Genomic DNA, 27,634 nt, shown 5'->3' on the forward strand with positions numbered 1-27,634 from the left:
CATTATTTATTTTGAAAATGTATATCCTGTTTTATCATAAAGAATTCAAAGTGACTCACAATACTGGTTAAAAATAAATAAAACAGGCAAATTATCCAAAAAAGTAAAGAAAACACAACAGACATAAAAAATAACCAAACAGATTTAGGGTGCAATCTTACGGCCGCTAGACAGTGACTAGATGGCCATAAGATTAATCAATTTTCGGGAACCGACCTTGGAGCCTGCGCTTTGAGGTCAGTCTCCCAAAAAGTGCCTCCCCGCCCCTACCACCCTGTAGGCAGCGTGGATTGTCCCAGGCTCCATGCTCATAAGAGTTTGGAGGCGGCCGCCTATCACCATAGGATTGCTCCCTCCATCATATTAGCAGAAAAGCAAACAAACCTTAAATAATCAAAGAAAGAAAAACAGGAATGTAAACCGGATTAACTAACTCTAAAGGCTTTTTTAGAGAGTCAGGTTTTACTTGGCAACTGAAGACAGATAATTTTGGGGCCAGGCATCTTACTTATTCTCTGGATCTATCCATCCATCCATCCATCAGAATAAGTATCTAGAGTATAGGTAGAGCATAAACTTCTAATATGGGCAGTTTTTATTTTGCATATATTTGAATGTGGCATACATTGATTTCTAGCTGTCACAGTTTAGGCATAAGGGAAAACAAATGTGTACCAACTCAATTATTTGGCATTTATTTACGCAGATGAGAGTAACAATAACAAAATAAAACTTTAAAGAAGCAATTTTATACTGGCTCACTGCACCCAAGGAAAATGGGACTGCTGTTCATCTAGAAAGATAGACAGAGTGCTTCCAGGGGTCCCTAGTGTTAACCATCAGAAGGCTATTCTGCCTTGCCTTTCTTTACAGATTGACTACGGTAAGAAAAAAGTGGAAGAAGTGGTGGAAAAATACAGGAGGGTTATTAGTGGAAGACAATGCCATCAAGAAACCCCCTCCCTCCATAAAGTGCTGTGAATGATGCAGGGTGATGGCATGACACACCTATTGGCAGGTACAAGGGAGTGATAACCTTTGGTCCCCTTGTGATTATCATCTCATTATCTAGGGCTCCTTCACACTGGGCTTTTATCCTGCTACTAAGATTGCTCACTCACGGAAGTTTGCAGGCCCTTCAGATGACACTGTTAACCTCCAGGGCATCTCCTGCACTAAATGATCTTTATTCCATTTTTTTAAAGATGGAGATAATGAGCTATCAAATTGCCCCACTTATGTTCTGCTTGAGTTCCCTCCATGAAAAAAGGAAAAGCCTCAAGAAGAGGAGCGAGATCAATGAAACATATGGAAGACTGAGATAAGGGGGGAGGGAAAGTGTGTGTAAAGGGCGTCCATTGTGATCCTGCATTTAAAATGGAAGTAGAAAGCCCAGTTTTAAATGGGGGATTTTAGGCTGGTATGGAGATGTTCCTAGTGTCCAGCACAATCAGGGCAGTCGGCAGTTACTACAGGTGTCCTATACAACCTAGATGGAAACTTGAGATTCCAAAACCAGCCTCCAAGCTTTGCAACTTCCCTGGGACTGGAAATCTTCATTTTGAAGGTAATGTGAAAATTTATGCAACAGAGGCATCTCCTCCGCCCTAATACTACAGATAGCAAGCCCAGTCCATCCTGCATCCACCTTCTCAAAGAGTCTGCCATGGACATGGCTGCTTACCCAGCATGCAAATTTGGCCACTATCTAGGAGATGCTTGTGTCACTTACACAGACACATTCCATACAGAACTAACTAAAGCATCTCAATAGCTGGAGAAAGAATTGCTACTTGAAGATAGAGAAAACGTCCTCTGAAAGGAACACTTCCATCATGGGAAGTCAACACTGAGAAACAGCTGGACATTAGATGTGCTACAAATCATCTGGCATTCCTCCAAGATTCCTCAAGCCCCTGCTGCAAACAATGCAACCAACAGCAAAAACATGAGAAATTATCCCTCTTTAGACAGGTTCAGCATGTCACAGGGGAAACAGTGCATCAATGGCTGTTTCCATGACAACAGAAGAAGTTAATGGAGGAGTACTGGATTTTTTAAAAAAGGAATCAGCTTTGCTGCGATTTGGTTCATGCAGGGCTCCACGAGCAGGTTCTCTGCAGCAGTAAAAATCACTTCACAGAATATACTTCCTGGTGGGGGTGGGGGTTGGGATGAACCTCATCTGGCTGGCAGGGGCTGCTCAACCAATAAGAGAGGCTTCCCCCTCCCCACTTTCTCCTGAAAGTCCAGATGCAAATGCATTTCAGGTGCAAGCCTCATTGAGCACAATGGGAGTTACTTCCAAATAGACACACATATCCTTGTGCTGGGAAACGGGGGAGGGACACAGAAAGAAGAAAACCAGACACCATTTTAACCCACAGGAGATGCTTGTGATGGGCTGAAGTAGTTTCCTCCTAATGCAATAAACCAGACAAAGGAGAATCGGAGCCTCGAGATCGCACTTTACCGCACTTAGGGAATTGGGCTTCAAACTGTGCCATGTCAATTGAAGGGGATCTCTGTAAATTCTGTGGGCATTCAGAGGGCAAGCCTCATTGACCACAATGGGAGTTACTTCTGAGGAAACACTAATGGGTTTGTTGTGGGAAAGAGCAGTAAACACAAAGACGGAAACCAGCCCCCATTTTAACCCACAGGATCTCTATAACAAAGAGTCGAAGTAGTTTCTTCCTAAGGCAATAACCCAAACAAAGGAGAATCAGAGCCTCGAGATCATGCTGTGCCTTGTCAATTGAGGGGGTTCTCTGTAAGTTCTGTGGGCATTCATAGGACAAGCCTCATTCAGCACAATGGAAGGAAACACCCCTTAACCAGGGTCATGGTGAAAGGCACACCCCTGGGCAGGGCTAGAATAACCAAGGTCAATGCGGGGGTTGGCCACAAGGCAACTATACCAGGAAGACCCCGACTTCAGGAAAAGAATCGGACTTTAAGCACTCTCAGGAAATCCAGTTTTGCCTAGGGGTGGACAAAAGTCCCTTACCTGTCCTCGAAGGACGTTCGCGGTGGGGGGGAGGCGCTTCGCTGCTCCCCCCGCGAAGTTCAGGCCGGGGGGGAGGCTTCCTGCCTCACCCCGGCCGAAATTCAGGCCGGGGGGGAGGCTTCCCGCCTCGCCCCGGCCGAAATTCAGGCCGGGGAGGAGACTTCCCGCCTCTCCCGGCCGCGAACGCGAAAGTTAAAAAAAAAAAAAAACACGCCCCCTGATAGGCTACGTGACGATTCACGTAGCCTATCACGGCGAGATCTGCAAAGTCAGCCGTGATAGGCTACGTCAATCATCACGTAGCCTATCACGGGTGACTTTAAAAAAAAAACAAAAACGCGTACGCTAATGGCGGCCCCCATAGGGAGCCGCCATTCGCATTCCTTATTTAGTCGCTGTAGTCTACGTAAATGTTTATGTAGACTACGGTGAAAATAAGGGCAACGCAAATAGCGTTGCCCTTATTTTTGCCATAGTCTACGTAAATCTTTACGTAGACTACAGCGACCAAATAAAGAACGGGAATGGCAGCTCCCTATGGGGGCCGCCATTATCCGTACACACTTTTTTTTTTTTTTAAGTCACCCGTGATAGGCTACGTGATGATTGACGTAGCCTATCACGGCTGACTTTGCAAATCTAGCCGTGATAGGCTACGTGAATCGTCACTTAGCCTATCAGGGGGCGTTTTTTTTTTTTCTTTTATTGCAATGGCAGCGGCGGCAGCCGGTCGAAAGACCGGCTGCCGCTCCCGCCCCGCTCGAACACCTGCCGAACCGCCGGCTGGACCCGCCGCCGGGAGGGACATTTGGCGAAGGTAAATCCCATCCCGGGGAGGTGCGGGGGGGTTCGGAGGATTTCTCCCCGAAACTTGTTTGGGGGGCCGAACACGTTGGCGCTCGGCCCCCCGAAGTTTCGGGGAGAAATTCTCCGCCAACCCTAGTTTTGCCATGATACGCTCCAGGGTGGCTGCTGGATGGCCACGACATCATCTATCCCTAATGACCTCAACACGCAGCCAGCTCGGAGTAAATTGCTGGTGGAAACACCCCCAATGTTACTCCTGTTGGTGCTGAAAACTGTGCCCATCACAGCGGTACCTCTGTTACATAGAATCATAGAACAGTAGGGTTAGAAGGGGCCTATAAGATCATTGAGTCCAACCCCCTGCTCAATGCAGGAATCCAAGTCAGAGCATCCCTGACAGATGGCTGTCCAGCCTCATCTTGAATGCCTACAGCGTGGGAGATCCCACCACCTCCCTAGGTAACGGGTTCCATTGTCGTACTGCTCTAACAGTCAGGAAGTTTTTCCTGATGTTCAGCCAGAATCTGGTTTCCTGTAACTTGAGCCCATTATTCCGTGTCCTGCACTCTGGAATGATGGAGAAGAGATCCTGGCCTTCCTCTCTGTGACAACCTTTCGAGTCCTTGAAAAGCACTATCCTATCTCCCCTCAGTCTTCTCTTCTCAAGCCTAAACATGCCCAGTTCTTTCAGTCGTTCTTCATAGGGCTTTGTTTCCAGTCCCCTAATCATCTTTGTTGCCCTCCTCTGAACCCTCTCCAGCTTGTCTGCATCCTTCTTAAAGTGTGGTGCCCAGAACTGGACACAGATGAGGCCTAACCAGTGCTGAGTAGAGGGGAACTAGTACTTCCCGGGATTTGGAAGCTATGCTTCTATTTATGCAGCCCAAATATAGCATTTGCCTTTTTGGCAGCCACATCACATTGTTGGCTCATCTTCAGCTTGTAATCTACAACTATTCCAAGATCCTTCTCGCTTGTTATTGTTGAAGTAATTAGGAAAGGATGACAATGATACATAATGCATACCATGCATGAAGTGCAAAACTGGAGTGCGTATCCAGTGCCTCCAAAGAATCAGAGGCCTCAATGTTTAGCTTCTTTCCTCATCATTCTTCTTTACCAACCAACCAACCACTTCCTTCATGTTTCATTACCAAGAGTTTACACAGAAGTGTGCTATGTGGCATGCAAGAAATGTGATCCCACCTCTCTCTCCCCTTACTGTAGATGTTTGCATCTAGACCATGTGCATTTTCCTCTTGATTACACACATCTAAGAAAAGTAAAGAGAAATGGTGCAGGGAATTGTTTTAAAATATTACTCTGTATAAGAAGAAGCAAAATGTCATATTTACACAGTCGGCTATAACTTCTTTCACTTCTAAAATGTCCTGTGGAGTCACATAGTGAAATCATTTGTAGGTAATTGTCTTTCAGGAACTATCTATGACATCTATGAAATTTCAACCTGTAATATTTATTTAAGATTTGAAACATGTTCTGTTGAGTTTTTTAGAGTTCTTGGCTCCTATTCCAGGTCATATTCTGCACTTGACAGCACCTCACAGCTTTTGGCCATGTTCCTAAAAACACCTATTAAGGAGTATGCCCCATTGAACACGGCAGTACTTGCTTCTAAGTAAACATGCAGAGGATTGTGCAGTCATGACTGTAAAGGAAGGCAGGACCCCTGGGCTCTATCAGCCCCCCTTGATCCGCTGCCACCACCTCCTTGAGCCAGCTCTGCCAGATGCAAGAGGACTCCCCAACCTCCTCCCCACTGGTGAAGGAGGCAGTAGCCACTGAATTTAGTACTGACCCAGGAAAGAAATAGCAGCAATAGTCTGAGGTCGATATTTATTTACAAATAAGTAGTAAGGGAAAGGGAATTGGAAGAGAAACAAGACAAAGTACCATTTAGAATTCCCACAAGTACCAATTGAGTACTTGAGTTCTGATAAGGCCTCCGGCCTGGCGCCTTCAGTCCTAGCATGGCCCATATCTCCTTCTCCCTCCAGGTGGCCTGAGTTGTAAATCTTCCTGCAGGATCCTACTCCTTCCTACCCTAAAACACTAAAAGCACAACTTAAAATCATACAAAACAGAGTTAACCCTTTCGCACCATACCTTCGGCCCCGTGAGGCCTTCTCCTTGACAGTGACCTAAAGAAGGTCAGAGAACAATGTCAGAGAACAGTCTAAGGTCATATAAACCTCCTATTTTATTAAAGTTAACTGGGCGTCAGACAGTTCTGTGGTGGGACTGGAGACCTCATAAGTCTGTGGAAGCCACAGTAAGTAAAAATAGATAGATGATAGATTAGATAGATAGATAGATAGATAGATGATAGATAGATAGATGATAGATAGATAGATAGATAGATAGATATCAGAAGAGCCAACATTTAAATCCAAAGCTGTAATTTTAAAATTCCATTTCCTCTTGAACTTACTTGCAGACAACAATTACAGTCCATAAATGATACCAATTAAAGAGTTACTACTGCGAGCGAGTTGTTTACAAAATGAAGAAGCAGCAAGGTGCCAGAAAAGAGCCCCTGTTATCTGCTTAAAGGCTATGTTATCTGTGCTGTAACCAAACAAAGCAAAAAAACACACAGAGAATGTCTACAAAATAACAATTAAAGAGAGTAAGGATGCATAATTAAACACGAGGTGAAACTTGATTTCCTGTTGAAATGCAAATTAATATTTATTAACACAAATTTAGATCCAGAAAGGTCTGTTTAATCAAGGTGAGAGGCAATTTTCATCAGTTGCTCTTTCAAAGGATAAATATGTATGAGAAGATTAAATTCCTCAGTCACAGAAAAGTTGTAAGAAGTGCCATAAAAATTATTCCCTGGCAAGCCGTAGATAAAACACTATTGCTTCCCCCCTTGTAAAAAAGAATGCTTTTGGACCTTGGTACATATTTTACATTGAAACAGGGAAACAAGAAGAAACCCAAGTGACTTGTGTTAGTAGTTAGTTTCCCTGTTCCTCTGCAGTGGGTGAACCAGCTCTTAGAATGAACAAAAGGGGAAACCATTATTTCATACTGATTTAATAGTCCAGGTTACTGCATAGTAATTTATGCACAGTTGTTCTTCTGACTTTGCATTAGGCACACTAATGGCACTTCAGTTCAGTCTACAAATGAATGGCATTTTATAATGCTTGGAATTCTTTCTTGCAGAAGAAGTAATGAAAATGACTCTGGGCCAGTGTTTAATTTGACCTCCTATTAGGATCTATGTCTCATGTGATTATTGTCAGAACAATGCTAAAATGGCAATAAGGCTGCAATCCTATGCCCACTTACCTGGGAGTAAGTTCTATTGAATACAATGGGATTTACCTCTGAATCGACATGTATAGAATTGCACTGTAAAAGTATGGATTGGTGACTTAGTGACATGAGGATGGAACACTCTGTACTTTTACTTTAATTGTCAGTTTCATGGAACTGTCAACACCTAATTTTGCCGATTCTATGCCAGACTTCCCCAACCTGGTGCCATCCAAATGGTTCGGACTTCAACCCCCATCACCCCCAGGCAGCACGAACAATGGTCAGGAATGCTGGGAGTTGTTGTCCAAATTATCTGTAGGGCACAAGGTTCAGAAAGGCTGTTCTGTGCATCAGTGATGTGCTATGGAAAGGCAGAAAAGAAGAGAAAGCAAAGGACAGATGTCACTAATTACAAGGGGGAAACAGGAGATGAAATCTCAAGGGTACACAAAAATAATGATTATATTGGCCAAAGACATTTGGAGATACACTTCTTCAGGGGAACTACAAATAAGAACTATGAATATTGTATGTAATACAATACTATTAAAACAATTATACAATATCATTGTAAGGGTGAAATTAATAGAATTAAAATATCAGCAAGAAAGGAAAAGAACAACAAATATATTTTAGAATGTTTGTGACACTTATAGAGGTGCTAAAAATGTGCAAATAGTGCTCAGTACAAATAAGAACAAAGCAAAACAGATGTTAAAAAGTGCCTGATGCCAATAGAGTGAAATACTGACCTTAAAAAGCATACCACTGTCTTCTCTAGTGTGTTCTGTAACCAAATGGATTCAAGGTCAGGCTACAACAAGCTTTAGTGCCCTTTCCCCATCCATTATCCAGAAATTCCTCTTAGTGATCCATAGCTGATTCTTTGGATCCTCATCTGCATCTTTTTATTTGTTATTTATTATTTATATACTGTCTTATTTGCTAAAAAGCCATCAAAGTAGTGAACAACTGTTTAAAACCATAAAACCTTAACATGATAAAAAAGAACATTAAAAACCATAAAACATTCATTAAAAAACATAATTTAAAGGGCTAAATTAAAAAGATCTGTCTTCACACCCTTTCTAAAAGCCAAGAGAGTAGGGTCCCATTGTAGTTCTTGAAGGAACACATTCCACAGTTTGGGAGCAACACAAGAGAAAGCCTTTTCATATGTGCCTGTCAATTGAGCCTCTGTGGGTAATGATCCTCAGGAGATCCTCTCTTACAGATCTTAATATCCAGGCAGATTCATAACAAGACAGGCTGTCCCTTAGATAGCCAAGTCTTGAGATGTTTAGGGCTTTACAGTAAAACCAACACCTTGAAGTGAGCCTGGAAAGCAATTACCAATCAGTACAGGTCATTCAGGATGAGTATTATATGGTCATAGAATCATAGAATCACATAATAGTAGGGTTGGAAGGGGCCTATAAGACCATCAAGTCCAACCCCCTGCTCAATGCAGGAATCCAAGTCAGAGCATCCCTGACAGATGGCTGTCCAGACTCATCTTGAATGCCTCCAGTGTGGGAGAGCCCACCACCTCCCTAGGTAATTGGTTCCATTCTCATATTGCTCTAACAGTCAGCTTTTCCTGATGTTCAGGTGGAATCTGGCTTCCTGTCACTTGAGCCCATTATTCCGTGTCCTGCACTCTGGGATGATTGAGAAGAGATCCTGGCCTTCCTCTTTGTGCCAGCCTTTCAAGTACTTGAAGAGCGCTATCATATCTCCCCTCAATCTTCTCTTCTCAAGGCTAAACATGCCCAGTTTCTTCAGTCTGTCCTCAGGGATGTACGAAAGTCACTTACCTGGTCTCGCAGCTTGCTTCGCGGTGGGGGGGAGGCACTTCGCTTCTCCCCCCAAAGTTCAGGCCAGGGGGGGGAGGCTTCCCGCCTCGCCCGGCCGAAATTCAGGCCGGGGGGGAGGCGTCCCGCCTCGCCTGGCCGAAATTCAGGCCAGGGAGAAGCGCCCCATCTCCCCAGCCACGAACTTCAAAAGAAAAGTAAAAAAAAAAAACGCCCCGTGATAGGCTATGTAACGATTTACGTAGCCTATCACGGCTAGATCTGCAAAGTCAGCCGTGATAGGCTACGTTAATCGTCACGTAGCCTATCACGGGTGACTTAAAAAAAAAAAAAAGCGCGTACGCAAATGGCGGCCCCCATAGGGAGCCGCCATTCGCGTTCCTTATTTGGTCCCTGTAGTCTACGTAAAGATTTACGTAGACTACGGCAAAAATAAGGGCAACGCTATTTGCGTTGCCCTTATTTTTGCCGTAGTCTACGTAAATCTTTACGTAGACTACAGGGACCAAATAAGGAACGCGAATGGCGGCTCCCTATGGGGGCCGCCATTAGCGTACACGCTTTTTTTTTTTAAGTCACCCGTGATAGGCTACGTGACGATTAACATAGCCTATCACGGCTGACTTTGCAAATCTAGCCGTGATAGGCTACGTAAATTGTTATGTAGCCTATCACAGGGGCGTGTTTTTTCTTACTTTTCTTGTAATGGCGGCGGTGGCAGCTGGTCGAAAGACCGGCTGCTGCCCCCGCCCCTGACGAAGACCTGCCGAACTGCCGCCGGGACCCGCCGGGAGGAGCGACATTCGTGAAAGGTAAGTCCCATCCCGGGGGGGGGGGCGGAGAATTTCTCCCTGAACAACCTTCGGAGGACCGAATGCGTTGGCACTCAGCCCCCCGAAGTTTCGGGGAGAAATTCTCCCCCATCCCTACTCCTCATAGGGCTTTGTTTCCAGTTCCCTGTTCATCTTCGTTGCCCTCCTCTAAACCCTGATCCTGGTACTGTGCACCAGTTAGCAGCCTAGCTGCCACATTTTGCACCCACTGAAGCTTCTAGACACTCTTCAGGAGAAGCCCCACATGAAGTGCATTGCAGTAGTCTAGAGATATCAATTCTGGTTCCGGTGCCGGTTCCAGTCAGCACGAGCAGCGGCAGATTTCATGGCTCCTCGTTTTGTTTGTTTGTTTTAAATTTTAATTGTTTTAAATTGTCACAATGTGTTTTAAGTTTTAATTTGCCAGTTTAAACCTCTATTATTGTAGTGCACGCCAGGCAAGTGTAATGTTTTGGCTGCCCTAATCTGTTCAAGTTTTTACCAGCTGTGAGGAGGCAATGCGAGAGCTCTCAGTGTTTGGACTATGTTTTGAATTCTTCTGATGAAGTCCTTACATACACACACAAGCCGTAGAAGCATATGTGAATGCCTGCCTCATTGCTTTGCCAATTTTGCTGACTTCTATAAGCATTTATCAAGTGGAGGAGCTTGCGGAGTGGTGCTACCTGATTCTTCTACCCTCTGTTTGCAACGTGTAGTAAGAAAAAGAGGCAGAGAGACCAACTAGAGTCTCCAACTTTCCCTGTTTCAAAACAATCTAAAATTGATCACTTCATGTTCGATGGCTCTGATACCCCAGGAGGACTCCCAATCCTTACTACTAATCGATATTCAATTATCAAATTGAATATCGATTCAATGGCCTCCCCTTTGGGAGAAAATGATGAGTCCCAGGAAGGAAAAATTGAGGAGTCCCAGGAATGGAGAAATGAGGAGAAGCAGGCAACTACCAGGTTGAAGCCTGAAGATGTGAACATGGCAATTATTGATACCATGGCAGAGCAGTGCTTGTTAATTTTTAAAACTCTAATTAATATTTTTGGGACAATTGGAGCTATAAATGATAAACTAACCCCTATCACTGGATATACAAAGCAACTTGATGAGATTAAAGAACTTCTCAAGGATCAGGATACCAGAACAAAACAAGATGTGAATCCAGAAGTAAATCAGAAAGACATGACACTTCCAGTTTTACAACCTATACAGGCTTTGGTTCCTTCAACTGTATCCCAACATTCGAATTTCTTGAACCTTGCAGACTGTGGAGAACTTGCAGAACTGAAGAATTGGGACTTTAAGGGGAACTTAATTTTAGTCCCAGACCAAGTGGCCTTTGAAATATCACCATTATCAAATGGGGTTCTGCCAAGTTGGTGGGGGGAAAACAGAGTTGTGTATAATCTTAATGCATTGTTGAACTTAAGAATTCATATAAGAAATATTAGATCTGTACACACACTTCCAGGCTCTCTGTATTTACAGAGATGTATAATAATTTTCAACTCACCAATGTTGGTTAAAGAAATCTTTGCTGCGAGGCCCCAGCTGGGTAAATATGGAGTAAGGGCTAGAAGGGTCTTTAAAACGTCTTCATTAACACCACTATTTAAGCAGATATCCATAAGGAAACCCATAGATCAGTATGCCCCAGAAGCAAGTAGACTACACAGTGTTTTAGAGCAGTCTAACACTGAAATGCACATTGATTTTACAACTCAGGAGACAGATGTTGGGGCCATTGATACAGAGTCCACTGATCAGGGCCTACAGAGAACAAACTTTAGGACTCTATGTCCTTCTAGTCCCCCACTCAAAAATGACATTTTGTTGGACACTGAAATTCTCTTAACCAATACTGCAATTAATTCTAATATTGACAACTTTCAGTTGATACCGCAAAAAAACCAGAAAACAGTGGTGGCTGAAATCAACACCACAGTAGTCCCAATAGCAAATAATTCTCAAAGGAAACACATGATCCAGAACTCCACTTTCCACTTAAATGGTGCCGCGCAGCTTGACCCCTCAATAGATCAAATTACATTAGATTGTTCCTCCTGACAAAATAAGGCTTTGAGGAGTTCACTTAAGTGTGTCTCCTGGAACATCTCTGGATGGTCTAATAAAAGGGCAGACGGTTCATTCAGAAGGTACCTTAGATCTTTTGATATCATATTCCTACAGGAAACATGGTGCACGGGGGAAATTATTTTGAGTGATTACAAAACCTATGAAGTCCCTGCAAGCAACTCCAGAGGCATGGGACGCCTGTGGGGGGGATTAGCCTGCTGTATATCAACTTTATTGAAAGGTGAAAGCTATCTCATCAGTAATTTGCAGTCCTGGGCTTTGGCTATATTTTTCAAAATTAATTCAACATCATATATCATGATAAATGTATATATTCCTCCTTGGAAATCAACTCATCACAGCAAGAATGTTTGGGAAAGCCTTACAGGTTATATACTTGGCCTGCAGACCCAACTATCTGAAGCTCACTTGATATTAGTTGGTGATTTTAATGCCCGGATTGGCCCAAACTGGAATTCAATAGAGCCAGTCTCCTATTTTTCCCTGGATGACTTCCCACTGACAGAGAGTCAAAGGATCACACAATTAACACCCAAGGGAAGCTGTTTATTCAAATGACCTTTCAATCTGGACTTCTCATTCTGAATGGCTGTCTGTCCGAGGATTTGACAGGGGAATTTACCTTTATCAACCATCTTGGGGCTAGCGTAATTGATTATATTGCAGTCCCCCCAGCTGTGTTTGGGCTGATTACACTCTTTAGAGTAGATTCATATCCATGTAGTGATCACCAACCACTGATTGTCCAGCTGGAATGTCTTAAAAATGCACAGGCAAATCAAGAGAATAGGCTCCTAGCCCCAAGCACGAGGGTTGCAACATACCATCGTAAATGGGCAAATGTGCATTTAAATGCTTTGGAATGCTTATGGCATTCTGAGAATGTACAACTCTTGCTGAATACCCTGTCCTCTTCCAAAGAGACGGAAGTAGTACTAGAATGTTATGCCCAGATTATAGCAACAGTCGAACCTGTCTTATTTTGGAAAGGCCAGTCAAAGAACCAGAGGTCAAAAGAGGGCAATCCATGGTTTGACGTGGACTGTAGGAAACTTAAGCAGGAAATCAAAAGACAACATAAATTCCTAAGAGACAGAGGTATAGTCCCTTTACCACAGTCCTGTTTGGCACTGCATAAATTATATAAAAATACAATTAAAGAAAAAAAGCAAGAGCATGACAGGTTGCAATGGGTGGAACTAGCATCAGCACTCGAAAGAAATGATAGACCTAGATTTTGGAACCTTACTTCAGATTTAAGATACTCTGGGACTCCATCCATTGACTCTGTTATTACGACACATGAATCGGAATGACACTTCCATTCCCTCTTTTATGATGAGATGGCCTGTCTTCCCACATTGCAGGAGAAAGACCCAGAGTCACCTAGTTGGCCCGCAGTCACCTGTGAGGAAATAGCTATGCTGATACGGAAGTTGAAGCATGGAAAGGCCCCCAGAAGGAGTGGCATTTCACCAGATTTCTTGATTGATTGTCCTCATTGGTGGATCCCAATGTTAGCAACCTTATTTACACTTATTGATAGAACTGGGAAATTTCCCCAAGATTGGGCAGTGGCTATTGTAGTGCCTATTTATAAAAAAGGCAATCGGTCAGATCCTAAGAATTATCGCCCTATAAGTCTACTGGATGTTATAAGGAAGTTGTATGCAAGACATCTTTTAGATAAGCTGGAAAATTGGGTGCTCGGGGAGAATCTCCTAGTTGAAGAACAAGCAGGCTTCCGATGTGGCAGATCTACAGTAGACCACTGTTTTCTACTAAAATATTTGGCTGAGAAATATACATCTCCCCCTTATCACTCACTTTTTGCTGTATTTGTAGACCTTTGAGCAGCCTTTGATTCTATATCTAGACCCCGCCTTTGGCAGAAGCTTACATTTTTAAATGTGGATCATAAATTGCTCAGGAGAATACAGGGGCTGTATGAGAATTCTATCTTGCATGTGAGAGTGTCTTCAGGTGATCTTTCAGACCCCATTATTGTTAACAAAGGAGTGCACCAGGGATGTTTGCTTGCACCTCTTTTTTTCAATCTATATCTTAATGATGTGGTTTCCTACTTATCTAGCCCAGACGTCTTCCCACCTCTTTTAAAGGACAGGAGTATTTCAGTGTTATTATATGCAGATGACGCTGTTCTCCTGTCATACACCCAAGTGGGGATGCGTAGGCTTTTAAGAGCCCTTAGCTCATATTGTGTGAGAGAAGCCCTTCAGGTCAACTGAAAAAACTAAAATCTTAGTCTTTGGCAAAAGCAGGAAAAAATACCAATGGCCGCTGGATAACCACCTGCTTGATCAGGTTAACAAATATAAATACCTAGGAGTGACATTTCAAAGTTCAGGATCTTGGTCGGAGCACTTGAAAGCAATAGCCCTGACAACTAATGCAACTAGTAATGCCATTCTTCGCTTTGCTGCTGGACCAGGTAGTAAGATGGTGGCCCCTTTAATAGAGCTATACAAGGGCAAATTACTTCCCCAAATATTATATGGGGCACCTGCCTGGACCCATGCTAACATTGCTTCATTGGAGTCAGTGCAGCATAAATTTCTAGTACTCGGGGTTCCCAGATCCACTTCTAAGGCCATTGTCCAACTAGAAATAGCTTGTCACTCAGTGGGAATGCTTGTCCAAAAAGCTGCCACTTTCTTCTGGTTAAAGATAGTGTTCCAACTGACCTCCCCCTTGGTCTTATTAGCATATGAAGCTATGGGAAGGGGCTCATGGGCAGACAAGATAACCACATCTATCTCTGAGTTGGGCTTTTCACAATCATATTTGCTTGTGAGGGGTTACGATAGAGCTAGGGATGAGATTTCAAAGAGGTTACAAGATGTTGATATTCAAACAACAATGGTTGTTGCTGCTGAAAATTGCTCTAACAAGATCTATAAAAGCATCATGTCCTCTCCGGGGAAGGTTCCCCCGTATTTGATTTCCATCACCTCACATGAATTGAGATGGCTCATGACTAGGTGTAGACTGAATTCACTCCAATTGATGGAGGTGAAGGCACGTTATAGGACCCATCATGGCATGAGTGCGGATTGCCCAGCTGGTTGCCCCAAGGTAGAGGACATGGTACACTTTCTAGCAGAATGCCCATTGTACATCGATTTGAGGAAGCAATACCTTGAGCCCCTATTAGCTGTGCTTGAGGATACTTCCGGTGCAAGCATAACTCTATTATTAGCTGGAACAGATCATTATACATCATATAGGACTGCTAAGTTTGTCAGTCAAGCCCTGGAGAGGCAAAAGTCATTGACTGTTATAAAAAAACTAAAACCGTAAACATGGTAATAACATTCTGGCAAATATTGTTTTAGGATTTTAAAATGTTTTTAACTTGCTCTTGTTAGTTATTTTATTAATAATTTGTACTTCGGTTTCCCTTTTGGGTTGATGTGAGAATTCTATTTGTTTTGTGTGTGGATGGCCTGATTGGCTAAAATGTAGGGATGGCGGAGAATTTCTCCCTGAATCTTTGGAGGGCTGAGCGCCAACGCATTTGGCCCCCCGAAATCGGCGGTGAAATTCTCCGCCACCCCCCGGGACGGGACTTACCTTTGGCGAATGTCCCTCCTGGCGGCGGGTCCCAGCGGCGGTTCGGTGGCAGTTCAGCGCGGGCGGGGGTGGCGGCCGGTCTCCCAACCGGCTGCCACCGCCGCCATTGCAAAAAAAAAAACTAAAGTAAAAAAAAAACCAAAAACACCCGTGATAGGCTACGTAACAATTTACGTAGCATATCACGGCTAGATTTCCAAAGACAGCCGTGATAGGCTACATAAATCGTCACGTAGCCTATCACGGGTGACTTTGGGGGGGGGAAGCGCATACGCAAATGGTGGCGGCCCATGGGCGCCGCCATTTGTGTTCATTATTTTGGCACGTCTAGTCTACGTAAAGATTTACGTAGACTACAGCAAAAATAAGGGCAACGCAAATAGCGTTCCCTTATTTTCGCCGTAGTCTACGTAAATCTTTACGTAGACTAGACGTGCCAAAATAAGGAATGCAAATGGCGGCGCCCATGGGCTGCCGCCATTTGCGTACGCACTTTTTCTTTTTTTTTTCAAAGTCACCCGTGATAGGCTACGTGACGATTTACGTAGCCTATCACGGCTGACTTTGGAAATCTAGCCGTGATAGGCTACGTAAATCGTCACGTAGCCTATCACGGGGTCTTCTTTTTTTGTCTTTTTTTTTTTTACTTTTTGTTTCGCGGCCAGGGAGACGGGGCGCTTCTCCCCGGCCTGAATTTCAGCCAGGCGAGGCAGGAAGCCTCCCCCCCGACCTGAATTTTGGCTGGGCAAGGCGGGAAGCCTCCCCCCCTTCACATGAACTTCGGGGGGGGAAAGCGAAGCACCTCCCCCCCACCGCGAAGCCAAGCTGCGAACAGGTAAGTGACTTCCGTACATCCCTACTAAAAAGCAATAAACTGTACTGCAATAGTCTAAAGATGATGAAAGATGATGAAAGACATGGATAACTGTTGCCAAGTCAGACCTATGTGATCCCAGCCTTGCCTCCACCAAGCCAGGCATTACCTAACCTGTATTTGGATCTGCTTTGACTAAGAGACAAACTAGATATGACAGCAATGGAGCTGCTGGAATGCTGAGCAGATCCCCACCTGCATGCCCCTTTTCTGCTTTTCAGATTGGGCACCCAGATCCTGATTTATAAAGAGACTGGTTCACCATCATGATATCTAGTTTGGTCCTAGGGCTCAATGGTAGAGGACATACCTTTCATATTCAGGATCTTGCTCATAAAGGATCTCCTGTAGCAGGTTTAAGGGCTTTTCTACACAAGGCATTTATTGTGAGTAGTCATTCCCTACTCACAGTTCTTTAGATGATATCATGACCCTCCAGTTTCACTTCTGTGTCTAACCAGCACTTCTGGTGAGTTTTTTTAGAGCAGGGAAGATGTGGTATTTAATTGTGAAGGCGAAAAAGCATGATTTCTTCTTATGTATTTGCACTATTCCACTATACCACAGAGCCACCTAAAGGCTATGTAGTGGAAAAGCAGGAAAAGAAACACTCCTCATGTAGTGCTCAGATCTCAATTCTGCAATCTGCTTAGCTGTGCCTCTCCCATCAAGGGGTAGAAAAACACACTCTCTCTTGGTGCAGTATATACCAGATGTCATGCAGCGGGCCTTGACCCTTCCCTTTCACAGGCCAAGTGTTCTATAAAGCAGCTTCTGGGCCAAAATAGAATGGATCATTTTATGCTGTTCAACAGTCCTTCCTCTTGTGCTGAAAGAGGACTGCCATTCCAAATACCTACTCTGACAAGTAGTAGTACCAGAAGCAGTACAGATTCAATTGCTAATTCGTAGGAACAGCACAGTGGGTATCTATCCAAATATCACATTTTAAACAAAACAAAAAACAGCAGTTGGGAAATGATGGTAATGCCTTTAAGTTAACTGAACAGAAAGGGGGGAAAGGGAGATGGGTCTGTGAACAGGTGGCAGAGAAAGAGAAAATGATTCTTTTATTGCTCACTCTAATTTGCTTGCTGCCTTCCCAGGGAATTCAGTCGATTATTTCCTTTTTCTTAATTTTAGTTTAAGAATTAGGATGGCTTGCAAACTGTTTTTGTCTGCACTTATTTGCCTCTTGCAATAATAATATTTAGACATGAATCCAAACATTGAAATTCGGTTAGATGAGCTGGCAACTAAAAGCACACTAGCTTATGGGTCACCCAGACATTCTCAAAAACGGTTACAACAATGACAGATGTTGTAAAGCAGCGAGCAGATTGACTAATGCTGACTTTCGACATGAAGGCTCCAGGTTATCATGGTCACAGAAACATTCAGCCAATAGGGACCAAACAAAAAAAGCAGCACTGGCATCATCACTTTTATTAGGACCAACTGAAGCATCACAATGTATTGAGCAAGCTTTTAAGTTCTCCAGGCTAGGTGTTCAGTAAAACAAAAACAAAACAAAAGCATGAGGGGTATGAACAGATGTTTCAGGGCATGATGGAAATGCCCCCCGAGACTGATACAAGAGGTGCTTGTGCAGACTTCGGCAGAAATACCTGGGAGAAAGCCCACTGGACTCAATGGTACTTACTTCTGGGTGGATATTATATGACTGTGCTGTTAAATACACCCTCCTTCAAGTGTTCTAATCTACCACATGAGTAGCATTGCATAAGGGGGATGAGTATGTTAGCTGTTGCCATCCCCATCTGTGGTGGGGAGCCTTCTCTACTCCGTGTGCAATTTAGAACCCTAGAATATGGAGGAGGAGGAGGAGGAGGAGGAGGAAGGTCATTGTCTTAAATTGCTGAGCACCTTATTAACAAATAAGGCAGTATAATCATCATCATCATGCAGGGAACCTACATGAATAGAACAGGCTCACTGCAGAAGATGAGAAGATGACTTCAACCTGTGTAGGGTGACAGGGATAGCAACTGGGGGTGAAGCTAGTGCACTCATTGTTACTCAGCCATGCAGTCCTGTTGCATGGGGTATTATTAGCTGCTGCTTGGTGCAAAATGGATTGTAAGCTGTACCAAAGGTTACTAGGACAGAAAAGAAACCAAGGATCCTTTAGTCACCCACCTGTTCAGATAGGACTATACTTCCACACACACCCCTTACCATAGATTAGTACCCTTCCCGCTAGCCAAGCAATAACATCTGATCAACTGACAGATGCCAGTAAATGTAAAAAGGCCACCAAGTGCAAGTTACAGGAGATAAGGTCTCTGTAACCAGTGTTTGGAAGACCTAAAGCTGTTGTGTTTGCATGGCCAGTGGGAAAAAACTATTCAACTTCAAAGGCTTCCTCTGACAGGCCTTGAAACGGATCAGGTAGTGGGCCAATGAACATGAGACACAGCACCTTCAGAATAAGCAGTGATACAACTTGACTCTTGATTTTTGGGGGTGGCTGCATGGAAGACTAGTTGGACAGTCACCATATAGATATGTGGTAAGTTGCTAGTCATCCAAACAGTCATGGCTTCAACTGAACTCCAACAGTTATGCCTGCATCTTTAATCAGACCCCAAGGTCAAAGGACATTGGAGTGTAGCTTTAATTTTACACATTCCAGTGGAATACATACACAAATATTGAATCCAGAATTCATACAACCCGTGAAGATTAGTAAATGCTCTCTAGGGTAATGACTGCCATCACGGCATGTGTCCAATTATTTTTCCTAATGCTAAACAAATGCTGTTACCTCTAATTCATCTTTTAGATCTCATTTGAACACCACTGAAGAACCTCTCTTTATGTTCCAAAGGGAGTTCAGAACAAAAGGCAGTTCTTATTCATGAAGCTGGAAAATAGCTATAAGCATGCAAATTCAGTCACAGGGTGTCAGAGTATATCACTGTTTGGCTTTTGCTTCTGAATGGTTTTGGCATTGTAAATGCTGTTTGAGAGCATAAAAATTGACAAAACTGGACCGGAATGTCATCTGGGCATGCAACATGAACTAAAAACATTTGACTGGAAATCTATATCGCTAGCAAAAGAGAGAGAGCACAGTATTTTTTATAAGTGGAGTTAATCTTTGACTGAAAATTGTTCAGCAAGCATATGGGAAACTAGCAAACCTGACCATGTACAGACAATACAGGCTGAGTCATTCCAAGCAATTGAAAATTTGTTATGAAGTGTTGAGACAGCAGACAGAGCTTAAGTCAATACCTGATCTCTGTCAAGCTTCTCACTATTTCTGACACGGTTGATATGAGCCACAGTATAAGTGAAAGGCGGATCAATGTCTTGCTAAAATTCATGCTCTTGTGAATTCATCCCTGCATAAAAGAGAATAAAAGGAAAAGACAGTCATTACATGCAAATCTGGGAAAACAATGGCATCAGTCTGTCACAAAACAACAAAGAGTCTTGTGGCACCTTAAAGAGTAATAAATTTATTCTAGCATAAGCTTTCATGGACACTGTCCACTTAACAGATCCATGAAGTGGTAACCTCAAATTGGCCGATTTATTTCCACATGCTGAGCAGGAATAGAGAGGTATAAACTGTTGTCAGGGGGAACTGAAATGTAAAACGTACAGACAGTGATGATGACTGTAACAGTTGCCATTCACAAAATGTACTTAGGTGATAACAGAGATCACCCTCTGGAATCTATCCTTAATCACAGATGTATCACATCAAATGACTGAAGATATGCAAATACAAAACGGTAACTTAATTGGTAACTTAATTGAGATATTAAAACATGCTCCAAAATGCCCCTTGCATTTTTGTTTGTATGTAAGAAAATAGTCTGGCTGCATGATTCAAAAAGTTCATGATTCACACCTTCCTGGACATGGTCTGGAGGCCCATGATGCAACGACTTTGCTAAAGTTAAGTAGGTCTGGATTTCTTTAGTGCCTGGACAGGAGACCACTTGGGAACTACATATATGCTGCCAATTTCCCTCATGGAAGAAAAGTGGGATCTCAATGAATAAAATGAGATTTTGTACATCCTTAAAAGGGCATTAAAAGAATGCTCTCTTTACATGACAAAACAGAAAGCATTTCGACAAATGCACCATCTATTAAGATTGCTCCACCCCAGTCTGTAGTCACAAGAGTTGTCATCTGTCTAGCTATTACTGACAGAACGACACATTATGCACCAACATTCCCAACCCTGTATTTTCGGCTAATGGGGGGGATGCTAATGTAGGGATGGGGCATTTGCAGAGGAGAAGCAGAGAGTGGGAAGGATACCTCACCCTTCCCCACCACCACCATCACTACATTGTTCCGTGCAGGTGCCTTACACCATGCCTGGCTCACTTAGGCACAGGGAATCCATTGCAGGTGGGGGGACACGGCGAGAAGGAACACCACTGGCATTCTCAGTGTGGCACCGCCAGTGGAAGGAGGGGCTCACAAGGCACTTTTAGCCTGCAGGACCTGCCAGGTGATCTGGCAGCACTGGCCTGGAATTCTGATTGTTTGGTCATGTTTAATACCTGGGATCAACTGGTCATTCGGCCCTCAATGGGGCCTGGAGGAAAGTTAACAGGGAGATTAGGAAGGCATTAGCCAGAGCCAGACAGGGGGATGTGAGCATCGCACATCCAGGGATTGTACATGTGTGGAGGGAGGTTTATAGGCCAGGTGGGATGCATTTAATGGACCTCGGTAATGATTTGCTCTTGTCTGATCCATGAGGGGCTTGCAGGAAGTAATCCTGCACAGGTAGGAGGGGGGGACGACTAAGCAGAGGCTTGTCATCTGCTGTGGCAGGTATGTGCGGGCATCTTTAGTGGGAACAGGGTTGGTGAGCATTCAGAGGCACTATTTCAGTGACAGGCAATGCCTAAGGCTGCCAGCTCAGGGTTTTGTAGCACCATCTGGGAGACAAAGATTACCTTTAAGGCGAGCTCATCTCACCCACTAAGAGTTTTGCAGCCTGGGAGGAGATGACATGGGAAGGCCTGCCTTCTCCAAATGGGGCAAGCCTGAGGCATGGCGATCTCACTGATGCCACTCAACAGGCACTGAATGTCTCACCCAATTCACTGCCTGGCTGGTTGTTGGCTTAGATGTCCACTCAGATTTCCCCCCTTTGCAGCTCTTTCAATAAATGTGGCCCAAGTTTAAATACCATATCTGTGTCTCATCTTGCTATTCCCCCACACACACACTTCCTGTCACTCGCAACTTGTCCCACTCTGAAACAGGAAAAAGTTCTGCCTGCCTTTGGGAACTATTTGTTTGCAGTGGTAACTGTAAAGGAACAGAACTGTCCTCTATTTTTGTAGTTTGGTTTTAGGATATTATGGGGTTAAATCATGTGTGTGTGCATGCGCACACGTGCACACTAGTCAGTTTCAGCCAAAGATTAATATTTTAGAGGTCAAGACTTTAGTTAGAATGTAGAAAGCAGAAAGTTGTGCTCAGAGGAGCAGGAGATTATAAAGTTCAATTGAAGGTCAGAGGAAGAGAGAGAAAAAAGTTTCAACTCTAGCAATAAAAATTTAGTATGCAGAAATGAACAAGAAACTACCTTCATGATGACTGGATGAAGTTGAGGAGGGAAAAAGCTAATTTTAAGAAATAAAAGCCAAAGGCAAAGAGGCAGAGAAAAAGAAAGAGGGAAGAGGAAGAAGAAGAAGAAGAAGAAGAGGAAGAAAGGAAAGAAGCCCAGAGTCTTAGAGAAAGAGTCAGAGCTGGTAGACCTGAGAACTGATTGAGAGAGCTGGACCAATGGCAGTAAGTTATTTCTTGGTTAAGGGACCTGGATAAAATAGGGATACTGTCTAGTCACGTTGGCTGGATGCTTTTATCCTTGGTTGTTTTATTACCCTATTGCACATATTGTGTGTTGTGTGTGTCCATTCAGCTTCTAAAACCTTTTTCTATTAACATTTTTTCTTCAGTAAAATTTAAACATTGTTATTTGAAATTTTGTGAGCTTGTTTTGGGGTTCTGAGCTTTTTACAAATAAAATCTTTGTTTCAGCTTCTTCATATGTTTCTCTTCTATTTGTGGCTCATTTTTGGCTTACCCACCCCATTGCTAATAGCCAAACCCTACACTACCTAAAGATACATGAAACCCAAAGGGTTTAAGGCTGGTTTAATGTAGGCAGCCAGGGAAAAATAATTTCAACCTGGTGGCAGTGGGAAAGGCCGCAGGAAGGAAAAGTGTATGGGCACACTGTTTCTTCTGCTTTCCCTTCTGCTCACAGAACAGGGTGTTGCTGGTGTGTGGTAGTAATTTCTAGTACCATATTAAGGGCCTTAAACCAGATGTGATGATGACAAGCACATGTTTGTTTTCAACTGTCCATCCCATTCATATACAGTCAAAGGAGTATGTGGGGGAGGAACACATAAACTTCCTCTGTCCTGCACCCTTCATCTCCCTCAGTCCATTTCTCCAGGCACTTTTCTCTGTTCCTAGTTCACTATTGATATCAGCCAAGAAGGAAGAAAAGTACTTGCAGAAACTGACTGAAAGGAGGTAAGGCATGAGAGGGCAAGGGTTTAGTGCCCCTTTCCCATGCGCTTCTTTCCCCTCTCACCTATGGCTTTATATGTGGATGGGGTAAACATAAGAATGATACCCTCATCACACTAGTTTGACCCTCTAACTGCAGTCTTAGCCATTTACTCTGAGAAAGTCCCACCAATTTGCTTGAACATTTAGTGTCATTATTTATGAATGCCATGTTGTGCACTTCTGCTTCCTAGGTATCTTAAGAATTGTCAACGCTAAAGACTTTCTGGGAACGATTAGGTTATAAGCCTGGTTGTAAAAGCCCCACCTACATTGTAACAAACATCCTTTGACTTCAATACAGTCCCAGTACAGATTTTTCAAATGGAGGGGGGCTCTCTCTTCCAGTCTATATACATTCACCCTGAGCAAAACCAGTTTTAAAAAGTAGTTCATTCCTCCCCGCTCCAAGGAGCTGGGTTCTTTTTGGATCCAGAATATGGGTGCTTTGAAATAATCAGGCTACATGAATGTGTAGGAGTTAGGAATAAAAACTAGAGTCACTCATTTGGGAGGGGTAATTTCTTGCACCCTGGTTTGTATTGGGAATTTTAGACCTTAGGGATGCTTCCATCACAACTTGTGATCTTACAATTTGGAGTCCATTCACCTAGGCTGAGATGCCACACCACAAATGGTTATGGGAATCAGCCCTCTATCTACATTGCATTGTCATTAAGATAACAACATTAGAAAGGCCTTTCTGGATCAAACCAAAAGGCTTATGTCAGGGATGGGCCACATGGGCCCCCATCTCCGTGCTACTGAATTTGCCAGCAGCGGGGGTGGGGGGATCACCAATTTTAGCTCTATAGAGTACTAAAAGGGTCAAATTAGCCTGTTTTCAAGCTAAATTTGATCCTTGTGGTGCTTTGTAGTGGTGTGCTGCCAAATTCTGGCAGCAAATTGCCATTTTTTTTGTGGCTGCTCCACAAAGTGTGGTCCATTGAGGGGAGGAATACAGGGAAAATGGCCCCAGGCCCCACCCCTGGATTAGGTAGTCCAGCATCTTGTTTATCACAGTGGCCAACCAGATGCATCTGAGAAACCCACAAGCAAGAGATGAGGGCAAAAGCACTCTCCTATTGTTGTTCCCAAGCAACTGTTGTTCAGAGACGTGCTGCCTCTATATAGCCACCATGCGTATTAAAAAAATTAAGTACTGAATACATTAGAAGTTATTTCCTCAGATCATACAGTCCTCAGATATTTTCTGTTCGGACTCTATATCAAAACTGTACCCGACTTCTGAGCATACTACTGCATGTCATCGAACATCTTTCCTTGCCTTCTGGCCTCCCCATTAACACTGGCAGAGAGTTTGTCTTGGCTCCTGATCTGACTTCTATGAATGAATACCAAAAGGACTGAGGCATTTAAATTCTCAAAGAGTTCAGTCAGGCTTTACTAAGCACAACTGAGTTTCCAAAATGGAAAGCTCATACAGGTAGCTGTTCATCTGGAATAAATCTACAAAGCATAGAGTACTGCTTGTTTAGTTGGCAGTCAATCCCTACATGGTTTTTTTTATAATTTGAAAATGCAATATTTGACTAAAACTGTAGATAGAATTTTCAGTGCAGTGGTGAAATACAATTTTGGAACAGCTCATTTCTCAGGTTAGCTTCATTGTTTCTGGGAGCAAAATTCACCTAGGGAAACAGCTTTCCACACAGACAAAATGTTTTGTTTTTTAAAATCAGAATGGAATCAAATGTAGTATATAAGACTCAAAAATGTGTGCTATGCTTAGTTTTCTGGTTTTGGTTCACAGAGTTCTCTTTCTGGTGGTAGTCACTCTTGATTTTCTCAAAGATTTCTGAATGGTTTTTCTTCCTGTATCTATAAATAAATGACATCAAGTCTTCTTGGTGTACAATTCAGAAGAAAACACACGCACTATTACTATTTTTTCCTCCATGGTCCATATGGATCATTATCACAGCACAAGCTGTATATTATTTTAAGATAAAACATATGATGTAATTTAGGGTTATGTGAATCCCCCAATGCCTGGTCCAAAGGAGCGTCCATCGTGAGGAAATACATCCCTCCTAGGGCTCAGTGGATTTCCCCAGAACCCCTGGCATGTCCTCCAGATTTCAGCAGGGTTTTTTCTCTCTGTAAACAGGGCAAGATACTCCAATTGTGGCTGCAATTACTGTATCTTGGGCAAATTGCGGCCATAATTGGAGTATTTTACGCCATTTGCATCTGTAAAGTGCTTAGTTATATGTAAATTGAGGCCACAATTTTGGAGAGTTTTACATCCTACCAACAGAGAGTATAATTTTATTTCACCCGTTCATCATAATTGCTTTAGATTAGATTATTTTTTGGTTTCTACATCTTTGTTACATCAAATCAAGGATTGCAAGACTGACACATTGGTAGTGTGAGCTCATGCCCCAATATGCTTGGGATTGCAATTTTCTGACACACCTAGGGCCTCTGGTCTTGGGTGCCTTAATGTTTCTCTTCTTAATGACAAGAAATTTAAAACTCAGATGTTAGCTGAACTGACAGAGTATTTTAACACTAATAAAGGTATGGCTAGTTCGTGCACCATCGAGTGGGCAGCCAGCAAAGCTTCTGTAAGGGGCCAAATTATTGCCTATGTCTCTTACCAATTTTTTTGGTTAAACACTCAACTGATGTCCTTAAATAAGAAACTGAAATCTCTTATAACTCAGTTTGCCATTTCCCCTACTGCACAACTTTATCAAGAGCTGCAGAATGCTCAGCATACATTGAATAATATTCTTTCACAGCAGGCAGAATTTGCTCTGAATTGTTTATGACAGGGATATTGAGAAAATGGTGAATGTCCCAGTAAGATCCTTGTACATCAACTTAAACAGCAACAACACCGAAACGATATCTCAGCTATCAAAGATGAGAGTGACAAAGTATATACTTCTCCTATAGATATAAACTCACAGTTTTTAAAGTTTTATACTGATCTTTACAGCACTGGTAGTAGGGATGTACAAAAGTCACTTAACTTTTCAATGGGGTGATTCATGGGGGGGGGAGGCGCTCCGCACCTCCCCCCGAAATCCTAATCTGGCCGGCTTCGCTCCGTGGAGTTTCTGCGGAGCCGCCGGCCAGGGCCACCCACAGCCGGACATCCGGCTGCTGGGCAGCCTTCTGGAAAAAAAACCTGCGTACGCAAATGGCAGCGGCTTCCTTTTTTTCCGCCGTTTTAGCCTATGTAAATATTTATGTAAGCTATTACGGCAGGGAAAAAAGGAACACAAATAGTGCCCACTACTCTATTTGCATTCCCCTTTTTTTGCCGTAATAGCTTACGTAAATATTTACGTAAGCTAAAACAGTGGAAAAAAAGGGAACGCAAATGGCGGCTGCTGTAGCCACCACCATTTGCGTACGCGGTTTTTTTGTGTGTGTGTTTTTGCCTGCCATGATAGGCTACGTAAGTATTTACGTAGATTCCTAAGCCTGGCAAATGGCGTGGTGGCCGCCATTTGAGTCCACAGCAGCCGGCTGAGAGACCAGCTGCTGCTGCCGCCGCCGCCGCCAGAGCCGCCGCCACCAGAACATCCGCCCCAGGTAAGCTTTGTCCTGGGGGGGATTCCATGGGGGGCAGGTGGTGGGAGGCCATTCCACCAAGGGTTTCGGGGGGCCGAATGCCAGTGCATTCGGCCTCACTGAAATCTCCGCTATCCCTAACTGGTAGCAAAATACTGGAGCAAGGTATGGATGCTTCTTTTCTCATGTTAATCTTCCATGCTTAGATTCTTCACAACAACAGCTTCTTTTGGCTCCTTTGCATTTGGGGGAAATTATGAATACAATTACAAATATGAATACTGGGAAATCATCCAGTCTGGATGGATTTCCAGTTGAGTGGCATATAACATTCTCAAGCCTGTTCGTTCCAAAGCTGTACTGCCTTTGTAATCGTATTTTTGAATTGGGCTCCCTTTCTTCATTATTAAATGATGCTTATATTACTGTGATTCCTAAGCCTGGCAAGGATCATGCCTATTGTGCTAACTATCAACCTATATCATTAATAGGGATGTCAGAGAATTTCACCACGAATCTCAGGGAGGCCGAATGCCAGCGCATTCGGCCCCCCGAAATCAGTGGCGAAACGGTCTGCCACCCCCCCGTGCCCCCCCGGGACGGGACTTACCTTGGGTGAATCTCCATGGCGGCAGTGGCTCCAGCGGCGGTTCAGTGGCGGCTCAGCAGCGGCGGCCGGTCTTCTGACCGGCTGCCACTGCCACCATTTCCAAGTTTTAAAAAAAAAAGTGATAGGCTACGTAAAGATTTACGTAGCCTATCACGGCTAGATTTTTAAAAAATACCGTGATAGGCTATGTAAATGTTTACATTGCCTATCACGGCTGAGTGGGGGGAAAAAACAAAAGGTAAGTGACTTTCATACATCCCTATAACACAGGTAAACACTTACTTAAAAGGTAAGTGACTTTCATACATCCCTATAACACAGATATCAAAATATTAACAGCAATCTTGGCCTATAGACTGCAACAAGTTATTGCAGCATTGGTTTGTCCAGACCAGGTGGGATTCATTAAAAACAGACAGGGGGCTGAGAATCTCAGATTAGTTGTTGATCTGGCCACCTTAAATTCTGAAAGAACCAACCAGGAGGCCATCATTTCTTTAGATGCAGAAAAGGCCTTTGACAAAATTCACTGGAAATGTATTTTTACTACATTGACTAATTTCA

The sequence above is a fragment of the Heloderma suspectum genome, chromosome 2, assembly GCF_057233095.1.
Source record: "Heloderma suspectum isolate Gila_16-S chromosome 2, 16-S_ref, whole genome shotgun sequence".
NCBI classification, from domain to species: Eukaryota; Metazoa; Chordata; class Lepidosauria; order Squamata; family Helodermatidae; genus Heloderma; species Heloderma suspectum.